Source organism: Pinus tabuliformis, chromosome 8, assembly GCF_031772625.1.
Source record: "Pinus tabuliformis cultivar Carrire ecotype Pingquan chromosome 8, CPIR1, whole genome shotgun sequence".
NCBI lineage: Eukaryota > Viridiplantae > Streptophyta > Pinopsida > Pinales > Pinaceae > Pinus > Pinus tabuliformis.
In genome coordinates, this window is record NC_142294.1 from 672420123 (window position 1) to 672432705 (window position 12583).

At 37.1% G+C, this 12583-nt stretch overlaps 1 pseudogene; it reads left to right on the forward strand.

Moving 5' to 3' along the window:
• The first annotated feature begins 9966 nt into the window (after positions 1-9966).
• Positions 9967-10528, forward strand: LOC149237363 (glutathione S-transferase U17-like; annotated as a pseudogene).
• The last annotated feature ends 2055 nt before the right edge of the window (positions 10529-12583 follow it).

The following is a 12583-nucleotide window of genomic DNA, read 5'->3' on the forward strand; positions in this document are numbered from 1 at the left end:
TGACCGTAGGTGATATTTCTAAATTTAACTATAGTGATTTCAGTTTTGTCAGTGTAAGTAGCTATGCCCATCTTGGAGCACAAAAAATTTGGAAGAGTCATAGTTGCTTTGACATGATTGTAGTATCTTCATTCCAAAATAATAATATTTTGGGCATAAAGTAGAAGAATTATGAATAGATTAATGAGCATGGGGGCAAAAAAACCTACATCTTCCAAACACTCTTCTAGATTATCAATGCAAATACCAAAATTGATAGGTGATAAGGGACACTCATTTTTATTGAATAGATGAATAAAAAACCAGTCCAATTTTGTACTCATGTGACACGAGGTTGATTCCAACAACTATGACTATAAGCCATAGGTGCCTACATATGCCCCTTCCAAAGATACAAGTAAGTCGAGGAGGATTTGAACATTGAATCTCTTGGTACATAAAACTTCATTTTCATGGTGCTTGCCAATTGAACTGCACCCGAAGGACTGAGGATAAAGGACACCCTTTCTTGACTCCTATATTTCACTTAAATTCTTCTATCCAACCCTCAGATGATTCATATTGGATCAATATTTTTTTTCATCCATCTTGATGCTTTTGTAGTGTAAATAGTGGAAGAATTAGTTCACAATACCATTTTTACCTGCAACCCGAATTTGTAAAATTTATGTTAAAAAACTTTGAGAGTTATTTTCATGCATTAAAGGATCACATTTTGCAATCCCAACCTTAATGTGATCCTAGATTCCATAATCTACATACATATACCTTTCAAATGATGTAACAATTTCTCTATTCAGAGCTCACATGAGAGAGTTATGTCCCCTGGAATTTAACCTATTGAAATTGACCACCATAATTTAGGAGGATTTCATGCCAACCACCATTATTCATTGAAATGGGGCCAACTATGTGATCATGATAAAGAAGACTCCATAAAATTTTGTACTGTAAATCTACTGAAGTGTTGAGGGAGTTAAACCTAACTGCTAGTAGTCTATTACACTATGTTATAATGAGAACACTAAGGGAAAAGAGCTAACATTCTATAAGAGTGAATTTTTTTGTATAGATGGGGAAAGTAGTTGATAGTGGATACATTCAGTGAAAAGAGAGGGTTTGTGTATTGTAGCAGCCCATATGCCACGGGTCTTACTTCTTTGTACTTGCCTCCATTTCCATTCAAAGAAAAAGAAACCATACTAGCATTACTTTTTAGCTAGATATTCTAATTAAAAAGTTTTCCAAGTCATATGTCATGCTATTATGGTTGTTGAATGATTGCTATATTTATTTTCTATTTTCTATAAATTTAAATTTTTGCATTTATATGCAATAAATAATTAAGTGATCCATAAATTGAAAGAGAAATTAACCCTGAGACAATAAATTTCTATTTTCAAATATATTTTAATTGATATGTTATAACAAACTAAAGTATTAACCTTTTTAACTTGATGACATAATAATATATATTCATTTTACCATAATCATATTCTTCCATACATAATAATATATTCATTTTAATATAATGATATTCTCCGATATAATTTTTAACTGAAAAAATAAAAAATAAATATTAATAGGTTATGTTTAACCAATCGGAGATAATAAAGTTCATTATTTCACTTTTCCAAGTTGTGTTAAGTTGAAGCTAACTCAAACATGGTTTGACAAAAGAGGTTAAATTGAAAGAGTGGGTTGATGGCAACCATTAAAAGGACTTTTCATGATCTCTAAATAATTATTTTTTAAGCCTAATAGAGAAGTAAAAGCTGTCTTTCATGGATGAGCTTTTTATCTCGAAACAAATCTGTTGGTGCATGTCCTACATGGAAAGATGTTTGAGGAGGAATCCGTTTTATTTTCAAATATTGCATCGTGAAAGATTTTCCCGCATTTAGCTTTACGAGGCACCCTTCATTTGCACTTATTTTAAGTTTTGTTTTTAAATAATCAAAGGTTTATCTAAATAAAAATTAATCAGAAGTTACTCGTTCCAAAATGAAAAAGTAGTGTTATTGATAATATTTAAGCACAAATTCCACTCACATCGAAAACAACTAAAAGTTATTCCCTCCATAGAAAAAGGAACGTTAATGTCAATATTAAACATTCCTTTAAGTATAGTGATGTGTAGTTTGATGGTAAGTTTATTTGGGCAAATTCTGGGAGACCGTAGTTCAAATCTCATTGAGTACACTGGCCTACTATGGTGGATGCTCGAGAAGCAGATTCCCTATCCCCGCCTTGGCGGCACGAGAATCTTGCTTTGCGAAAACCATAGAATCTAAGTATATCGACTTGCAGGTAGTTCGATGTACTCTTGGTGTTATAGTGGCAGCTACGAGGATTGATCCTAGGTCTCCCATAGATTAGGACTAGCAGTTATTGATTGACCATGTGGTTGAAAAAAAAAATATTAAACATTCCCCTATAACAGAAAAACAAATCCAATGTATTCGTTATAAAGAGAAAGAGAGAAGATGTCAGTTAAATAGAGAAAGGCTTTGATATGTTGCTAACATGTATTGCCAATTCCATGCTCTCTCAGCGATGCATCGAATGGTTAAGAGATTAACGGATCAAGGATGTGGAGCTTGGATCTGCTCAATCATTTGTTAAAAGATTAACGGATCAAGGATGGGGAGCTTGGATCTGCTCAATCATTTGTTAAGAGATTAATGGATCAAGGATGGGGAGCTCGGATCTACTCAACAAAATGATTGAGCTGCAAAATTTATGACTATGTGTATGTGTTGAGATATTAATTTAATTGTGTGTTAGGTATTGTAGATAGTTTAGTTTTATTTCAGTTTAGTTCAGTTATTTAATGTTGATGTTTACAATATAATCTATTTAGCCATTTTGAATATTGAGAAGAACAATCTCTACTCCACATTTTGGTTTTCATTCTTTGTCATTGTTTCAGAGCTCCAAGTCGCATAAGACTCCAGAGAGAGGAGCAAAGACCAGAGTTGAGAAGGCAAAGAGAACGAGCCTTATCATTAGGCAATGAGGAAGAAGAAACTTCTTGGTTTTGAAGTTGGTTCAAATTTGGTCATTAAATTTATCTATTTATTTTTTAATTAGGCCCAACACACCAATACACTTCAGACTGCCTATATAGAGTCGAACCAATAAGCATGGGCAGCCATGACCTCTAATATGAGGAATGTAGCTACTGAACTCAGAAAGAAAGAAAACAAAGCCAAATGTTGGATACAAAACTCAGTTGATGACTCTATTTTTGACAAGATAACTGGCGCACCCACAACACATGAAGCTTGGGAAATCTTGAAAGTTGTGTATAAGGGTAATGATACAGTGAATACATTAAATTACAGATAGTGAGATCACAATTTGAAACCCTAAAGATGAATAACACAGAAAATCTGGATCAGTTCATGACTAGAGTCGTGACAATAGTGAATCAAATCAAACTCATTGGTCAAACCATTTTAGATCATAAAATTGTTCAAAAAGTATTTCGAAGCCTGCTCAAGAAATATGACATGATTGCAATAGCCATTTTAGAATCGAAAGATTCTACAACTTTCTCAGTAGAACAGTTGATTCGATCACTTCTAGGAAATGAAAAAGGACTCAACCTGGTAGAAGATCCCACAGAACAAGCCTTAAAATCTCAACTCTCTTTTGCCAGAGACATAGGCAGAGAATATAGAGACAGAAACGAGTGAGGCAGAGGCCAAAGCAGAGGCAGATCAAAGCATTATCATGGAGCAAAGAAGTGGATACCTCCACAAAATCAAACTCAGAGCAACAAACCTTGGAGAAAATCTAATCTCCAATGCTATCACTACAAGAAATTTGGGCATTATCAACATGAATGTAGAAAGAAATAGTCAAATCAGCAAAGAGGCAGTGTCCATCTGAAGGAGAACCATCTAAAACAATGTTTCTTTCCTACCACGTTTCTGAAGACACACACAACAAGGATATTTGGTTGCTAGACAGTCATTGCAACAATCATATGACAGGTGACAAAATCAATTTTGTTATCTTGATTCTTCCATAACATCATAAATTACTCTTGGAGATCATTCTTGCATTAAAGCTGAAGGAAAAGGTATTGTCCCTATTCTTACTAAATAGAATCAATAGAAATACGTTCCTAATGTTTATTATGTTCCAAATTTGAAGCATAACCGCATTAGTGTAGGACAACTGATGGAACATGGTTATGATGTAATATTTCAAGGGAACACATGTTGTATTTATGATAAATTGCCCAATAAAAAACTGATAGCAAAGGTTGAAAAAACCAAGAATAGGATGTTTCTCTTGACTCTTAGAAGTTGAAATATCTCACAATGTTTAGTCCATAATGTATCAAGAATAGATGAGTCTCATCTATGGCATTCTAGATATGATCATATTCCATTCATGACTCTAAGTCAGCTTCAGAAACAATCAATCGTCATTGGTCTCCCTACTATGAATGAAAAAGATTGTAATTGCGAAATTTGTGTTATGTCCAAGCATAGAAGAGACAATTTTCCCACATCTTCCTCTAGAGCAAAAGAGCCTTTAGAGCTTGTTCATACATATTTATGTGCTCCAATGGAGACACAATCCGTTGGTGGTAGTCTTTATTTTTTGACATTCATTGATGATTATAATAGGAAGACATGGGTGTATTTTCTCAAAAATAAATCAAATGCATTCTCAAGGTTCAAAGAATTCGAAGTATAAGTAGAAAAGAAGAGTGGAAATCCCTTGGAAATACTGAGATCTGACAAAGGAGGAGAGTACACCTCCAATGACTTCAAATCTTTTTCTCAACAACAATGAATCGTAATGCAAAACACAACAAACTATACTCCACAGAAGAATGGAGTAGAAAAAGGGAAAAATCAGTCGATCATGAATATGGCCAAATGTATGCTTCGTGAGAAGAAATTGTCATATAATTATTGGGATGAAGCAGTTTCAACAACACTGTATGTACTCAAAAAATCTCCAACAGCCAGTCTCCAAGATATAGTACCTCAAGAAGTATGGGATGGTAAAAAGGTAAATGTATCTCACTTTATATTTTTTGGATTGGTAATATTTTCACATGTTTCTGAGCAACTAAGAAATAAGCTTGATGATAGGAGTGAAAGATCTATTTTTGTAGGATATAGTTAGGAATCAAAGGCCTACAAACTTTATAATCTAGTTACCAAGGAGTTTTTTTTAAGTAGAAATGTTAATTTTTTGAAAATAAATCTTGGTCTGATCAAGTTGATGAAGCTTCAAATGAGCCTTTTTATCCACCACAACCACCAAGATTGCAGGTTGAAGAAGAGCCACACCATTCTGAAAATGGTCCATCTTCAAGAAATGAATCTGCTAGTGATTCAACATCTTCATAAGACAATCAGAAAAAAAGAAGCATCAGAGAAATATATGCGCAGGAGCATGAGTTTGACCAACACAATGTGTTTTCATTTCTCTCATCTCAACCCACATTTTGAAGAAGAAATTAAAGAAAATAATTGGGTAGATGCAATGAACCAAGAAATTGTTTCCATTGATAAGAATCACAGTTGGGAATTCACTAATCTCCCAAGAGACAAAACCAAAATTGGTGTAAAATGGGTATATAAGACCAAACTGAATGAAAAATGAGAGATTGAGAAATATAAGACAAGGTTGGTCGCCAAAGGATTCTCACAACAATTTGTTGTGGATTATGGTAAAACCTTTTCTTGAGTAGCAGGGTTAGACACTATCAGAACCATTTTGTCCACAACTGCTCAACACAAATGGAAAGTCTATTAGATTGATGTAAAATATGCCTTCCTAAATGGTATATTTCAGGAAGAAGTTTATGTAGACTAGACTCCTAGTTTGTAGGTTCCAGGACAGGAGCATAAGGTTTACAAATTGAAGAAATCTCTATATGGTTTGAAACAAGCTCCCAACGCTTGGTATAGTCGCATTGACACCTATCTCATCAAAAGTGGTTTTTGTAGAAGGAGTCATAAGCAAACTTTGTATACCAAAATGCATGAAGTTAAAGTTCTTATTGTATGCCTTTATGTATATGATCTTCTTTATAGTAGAAATATGATGTTAGAAGACTTCAAAACAATGATGCAAATAGAGTTTGATATGACAAATCTAGGGGTCATGAAATACTTCTCAGAAATTGAAATTCACCAATCCGTTAATGGCATTTTTGTTGGTTAACAAAACTTTGCCACTGATATCATCCCAAAGTTCAGAATGACCAATTCAAAACTCGAAGGTACACGAGTTGCTCAAGGAAAAAAATTGAAAAAAAAGATGTAGCACCACCAATTGACTCCACATTGTATAAAAGTCTAGTTGGTAGTTTGTTGTATCTAACTGCAGCTAGACTTGACATTATCTTTGCAGCAAGTTTTGTCTCGAGGTTTATGCAGTCACCTAAGATCACTCATTGGAAGGTTGCAAAAAGGATCTTAAGGTATATTGCAGGGACAATAGACTATTGTTTGTTCTATACACATTCTTAAAATTGTTCACTTTTAGGTTATACAGACAACGACTATGCATGGAGTTTATATGAGCGCAAAAGCACCTCACAGTGTGTTTTTCAACTTGGAAGAAATTTGATTTCATACGCATCCAAGAAACAACCAATTGTTTCAATATCTTCTGCAGAAGCAGAATATGTAATAGCAAATTTAGCAGTTTGTCAAGTAGTGTGGTTGAGAAGATTATTGAAAGATATTTCAAATGTTCAACATTTTGTTTATCAAAAAATCATGTTTTCTACCAAAAAAAGAAAGCACATTGACAAAAAATTTCATTTCACCCATGAGCTTGTCAATGATGGGGACATAGTACTTTCTTTTTGTGGTTCCAAAGATCAACTAGTAGATATTTTCACAAAGTCATTGGGCAAGAATATATTTGAATTTCAAACAAAACAATTAAGCATTATAAGTGCCTCTTCATATAATAGTTGAGATTAGGAGGAGATGTTGAGATATTAATCTGAGTGTATGCTAGGTGTGATCATATTAAGTTCTCTTGCTTGCTAAGTGTCATAGACAGTCGAGTCTCACTTCAGTTTTACTTCAATTTAGTAGCGTTCTACTCTAGTCCTTTATTATTGATATTTACAATGTAATCTATTTAACCATTTTAAATATTCAGAAGAGCCATCACTACTCCACATTTTGGTTTTCCGTTTTCATTCTTTATTAATATGCATGATGAAATTGGTGGCTAGCGCATTTATACAAAAATTTCAAGATGTCATGACTTTGCTCCATAAAATATTTTCAGACTGCAGTGATGTAAGAGGACATTGATATCATTCCTGCATTTACATGGATATTGATGAAAGACGTCTATCAAGTGGTTACCACTGTCGGTATGGGAGGGGTAGGAAAGAACCTTCTGGTGGAAAACCCTGGAAAAATACTTCCAGCAGCTGGATTGGCAAACAATATCTCAGAAAGTTGAGATGTCTGAATGAATCCTTCAGGTCCTTAAGGCGTGAGTTATGGAGGCCTAGAAAAGATTCCTACTCTCGTATGCCAATTCTTCACACATAGGGTTTCCACGGGATCCGACAAAAACTCGCCATAAAAGTTTCTGATTGTTTAAAGAGTCGGCTCCGGAGGAAATGCTGAAGCAGTGCAAATGTTGATGTATTTTCCAATGTAGGATGCCCAAGCTATGCCATAGTTGAAGTGGTTGCAAATACAAAATTGTCATGTGCCGAAAGATATGCCGGAAACATGCATATCAGAGGTTGAGTATTATTGATAAAAATAGTGGTGGGTACCTGACGGGGATGACAATTGGGCCTCCAGAATGGCGATACTAAGCGGGCCAATTTTCAAACGCAGCACATCAATTTGTCAAATCAACAGCAAGCAATATCATATTATCATTTTTTTTATTTTAAACATAAAATATAGCTGCATTGTTGTCAACCATAAAGAATAAATCGCTTACGCTCTTCTCATCTATCTCTTACTCAGCCCGCATAAATAGTAAATTGTGTACGCCCTTTGCCCGGGACGTTCATTAAACCCAGGGAAATCACAATAATAGCCTTGAGTTTTTGAAAATTTCTAGTATTATGTCCAAACAGCCAAATAAATTGACGATGCATAATATTTTATTTTTCCTTTGAGTTTCTCTGCAATATTTTTCAAAGTTTCTATTTATCCAACAATGTCCGTTTGCAGTAAAGCTCTATGATTAAAATTTATAAATCACTGCATTTGGGTAATATCACCTTTTCTGATTAACTGTGGTGATTATTTAATTTCCCAGAGATATTCAGTAATTACGCCGTAAGGCGTTCCCTCTGAGATGAAATTTCCTGTGGTCTTTGCTGTCATCGTTATCGTCCGTCTGATTTGATGTTAGACGATTCGAATAATTGCTACCGTTGGATCAAATAGCTGGTTTCCATAATAACTTTTCAAACTACCTAGCGCTTGCCATACTCAAGGAACCATTGTTTCTCTCTCATCTTCGGCAACTGCAGAATCAGAGATTGAGGTGAAGGTGGAGCGTTATGGGTTCTAGAATTGAAGAGTTATATTTTTTCAGTATTTCTGTGGGTAAATTAGCTGCAACTCCATTCGCTTCAGAATGCTGCCATCTTGATTTATGCAGGTTTATGGTTGAAATTTTTTTAAAATTGTCGAAAGCTTTGGAGTGGAAATTATGATTTTGAGGATTTTGAGCTGAAGCCCTAAGGAACTCTTCAAATTTGAAAATAGAGCTTGAAATACTACTGATCTGAAGCCAGGCGTGCTAATCTGGTGTAAAATTGTGTATATTTTGAATTCAGACCTTAAATAATGTTTATTCAAGGACGGACATTTTTCTCAGCAATCGTTTTAAAAGTTATGCATTGCTGATATTTAAATTTCTGTGCAGGCATGTGACCGCCTTAGTGAAACAAGTCTCGGGCAATTCAGCAGGTACTTTTGTTAAATAAATTGTCTGAATTCGGACTGAAGTATGAAAAAGAAACGACTAATCGACCAAATCCGGACGAAATTTAAAGGAATCTGCGTCTATTTCTTCGTTTCGTGGTTCACAGACTAAAAGTTCTTTGGTAGGCTTATTTTCTTTTCATTTTCGTCTAATCGAGCTTAAATCTGAAATAGCAGGACAGCTCCGATACATCGCTCAGCAGAATGCTTTCTTAAGCTCTTTAGCTGCAAAGCAAACTGCAGCTCACCCGACCAGATTTTATTCCAGGGATGTTGATGTCTACGACGAAGTGCTCGCAGAGAAGGTATACACAGGTTCACAGTTCGATTCTCGTAAGGAGGGCCGAAAGTTTTCAAAGATATGCTTAAAATTTTAAAGTTCAATATGCGCGGGCATGCGCAGTAATAATATTGACCGTGACCGGAAATTGACGGGGACGCGTCACAAGAAAGGGAACACAGTACCTTTTTGCGTATCCATTAAATCCTATGATTATGCCATCCACTTAAGGAATGGCGCCGCCTATCACAAGTCTCATATGTTTGAGGTCTTTCCTTCCGATCCGGCTGAGAACCATGAGGTATGGCCCATTATCTATCCCAATGCGGCATGAAACAAAGTCAAAAATTGATCCGAAACTAGATCAAGTTTGGGGCATTAGAACATGACTTTGTTGTTTCTGATGCGAAGATCCGATCACTTTGTTGTTTCTGATGCGAAGATCTGATCACAAAAAAGTGTTTGATACGGAGCAAACAATAGGCACATGACGAGTGTAGTAATAATTCGACTGCCTAAGCAGTACCCGTGGAACCTGTAATTTGTATTATTGAAATAGTTACGCCGTAAGGCGTTTCCTTTTGAAATCAATTGTCCTAGCCCCGGTCGTGTCTTATTGTTCACCGTAGATTGGTGGTGTTAGACGATTGAACGAATTTTGATCGTTGATCGAAAACTGAAATAAAAAAACGGGGAGAGAAGGGGCAGGTAAAGCGGTTCGGTATGACTCTGAGTCCCTTCATTGTGCGGGTTCGCATAGCACTTGCTAGGTATCGATTACCAGTTTGGGGAAGAGAATCTCAGAGCTAAGAGCGGGCTGCTCCTGAAATCGAACCCTGTTCGCAAGAATTCCCAAAGATCCATATGACCGAGCCATTGCTCGTTTTTGGGTTGCCTTTGTAGACGATAAGGTAATTTAGTTCATTCTTATTAATCACCTGCATTCGTATCTCATCGATCCTTTCCTTATTTGCTATTTGTATCTTGGAAAGTTAAAAATATTATTTTTCTATTCAATAACCAGTGCTTCGCAGGAAAACCGTATTTTGGAGGGGATCAGATCGGGTTGCTTGACATCGCATTGTGTGGCTTGTCAGCGATTATCAAAGGCCTCGAGAAGGCTACCAATAGCGTTTTAATAGATCTAGAGAAAATTCCATTGCTGAGCGCATGGATGGATCGATTCTGTAAATCCGTTGGACTGAAAGAAGTAATGCCTGACTTTGCCAAGCAGCCGGAATTTATGTCCACTAGGAGAGCCAGTATGATCATCGCCTACAGCTAAATAGGGCAAACTTAGCACAGACAGAGGTTGTATTTGTTAAAATACATTAAATTTAGGTAGTCGAGTCAAGTTAAATTTAGGAAGTAGCCCAATCCAGCCAATCTGGCAGAATCTATATCCATTAGGAGAGCGAATCTTTTGGGTATGATATCACCACCTATTGCAAATTAGGGCGAATTATGCCGGCCTTATAAATGGAGGAGAAGCAGAGAGATTTTATTTAAGATGAGTTTATCAACTACTGCAAATTAGGGCGAACTATGTTGGCCTTATAAATGGAGGACAAGAAGAGAGATTATATTTAAGATGAGTGTTATTCATAGTCTTTGTCTTTTTACTCATTTGGTCAGATTCAACTTTTGAGTCTAGCTGTTTTATGTTAATTAGTCTGAATAATGTTTTGGTGAATCTCGCCGGTACTATAGAGAGCTTTCATGTCTTCAATGTGTATTGTTCTATTATGAACAAGTTTTTAATGAATCTCTCCGATACTGTAGCTGTCATTCCACTTTTCAATGTGCGTTGATTACGAATGTAACAGAAACCATAATGAAAAGGAAGCGTTGATATAGAGTGTAGTAGAAACCAGAAAGAAATGCAATTAATTTTTTGGAAAGATCCTTTATAGCTAGCATAAAGTGTTGCATAAAATACAAAAGTTGTAAAGAGTAATTTTATACGGGACCTTGCTGCATTTTGGAAAACAATCCGGAATGTGAATGGTTTTCAGGACCATTTCTGGGCTTCAAATTCTTTTGTTGGTTCAATATTTTTTTTTTCTCTGTAAGACTAGGCTAATATATATTACAAAAAAACAAAAGTTACAGCAAAATTACACCAGGGCCGTGGCCCTGCATCTCTAGCGAGATTTTTCTCCATGAAAGACCCTTCAGAGTAGCATCATTACAAAATTGAGGCATCTGAATCGACATAGCCAGCGTTTGAATCGACACAATAAACATGTAAACCGCCACAATGGACATGTGAACCGACACGATGGACTGACACACCGACACGATGGACACATAGACTGACACGGTGGACATATAATCCGAACTGGATGACACATAGACAGACCGAGAGAGAGAGCAGTAAATCGACAAAGAGCTTGAAAGACAAACAAAGAGTTGCTTTCCTGGCAGCGGAAGACAGAGTGACGAAGGTGCTAGTCCTCATCGGTTGTGTGGGGCTCATCCTTCGCCGGCCCTTTGAGCTTCTGGGAGACCTCCATATCCTTCGCCGATCCTTTGAGCTTCTGTGAGACCTCCATATCCGAGCGCAGTGACCGCTGAACCGGCTCACTGGGGCCAGCTTCCTCAGCTTGAGTTGCTTGGTGAGAGTCAGCTTTGGTTGGCCTCCGCATATCGACCGCGGGAACCTGCATATCAACCATTGGCACGCCCAGGTAGTCCAGAGGCCCTCTGTGATTGTTACAATGTTCCACCATGACGGAGACGATAAGAGTGTTGTTCTCAAGCATGCAGGGGATTCGGTAACGAACAATCGGGTGCTCCAAATGACCACATTCTGGAATTTCTCCCCACCCACGCACATTGTCGCGTCCAACAAGTTTGTTCGAGCCTCTGTTATGCTCAGGAGTAATTTCCACCGAGGAGGAGGGCGAATTGACTGGGCGCTGAGTGGCAGAGTGGCCCCTGGAACCTCCCCGGCGACTGCTCATCCTGGGCCTCTCCCTTTGCATTGTCAAATTACCCTTCGGACCAGAATTCCACTGAGTAATTGTGCTCTGAACCAGAGAATGTTTCTCCTCTGCCAGCGTTTGCTCGGATTTCTTGCAGGAATGAATCTAGGCGACCGGGGGAGCGAAGATAATGAGCACCATTTGCCTCGATCTCAGCTGCACAATGAATGCCCTCTGAACCAGCAATAAAACCAAGTGAACTGAGCCTCCCATCACATTTAATTCCGTTGTGGTCTGGTATGTCGTGGCTCGTCCAGGCTTACACCTGCCCACGTGACGAGCCACATCCGACACCTGCCCATCACGCCATTTCATCACCCGTATCCAGGAGAGGGAAGTCTTTTTGCACCAGA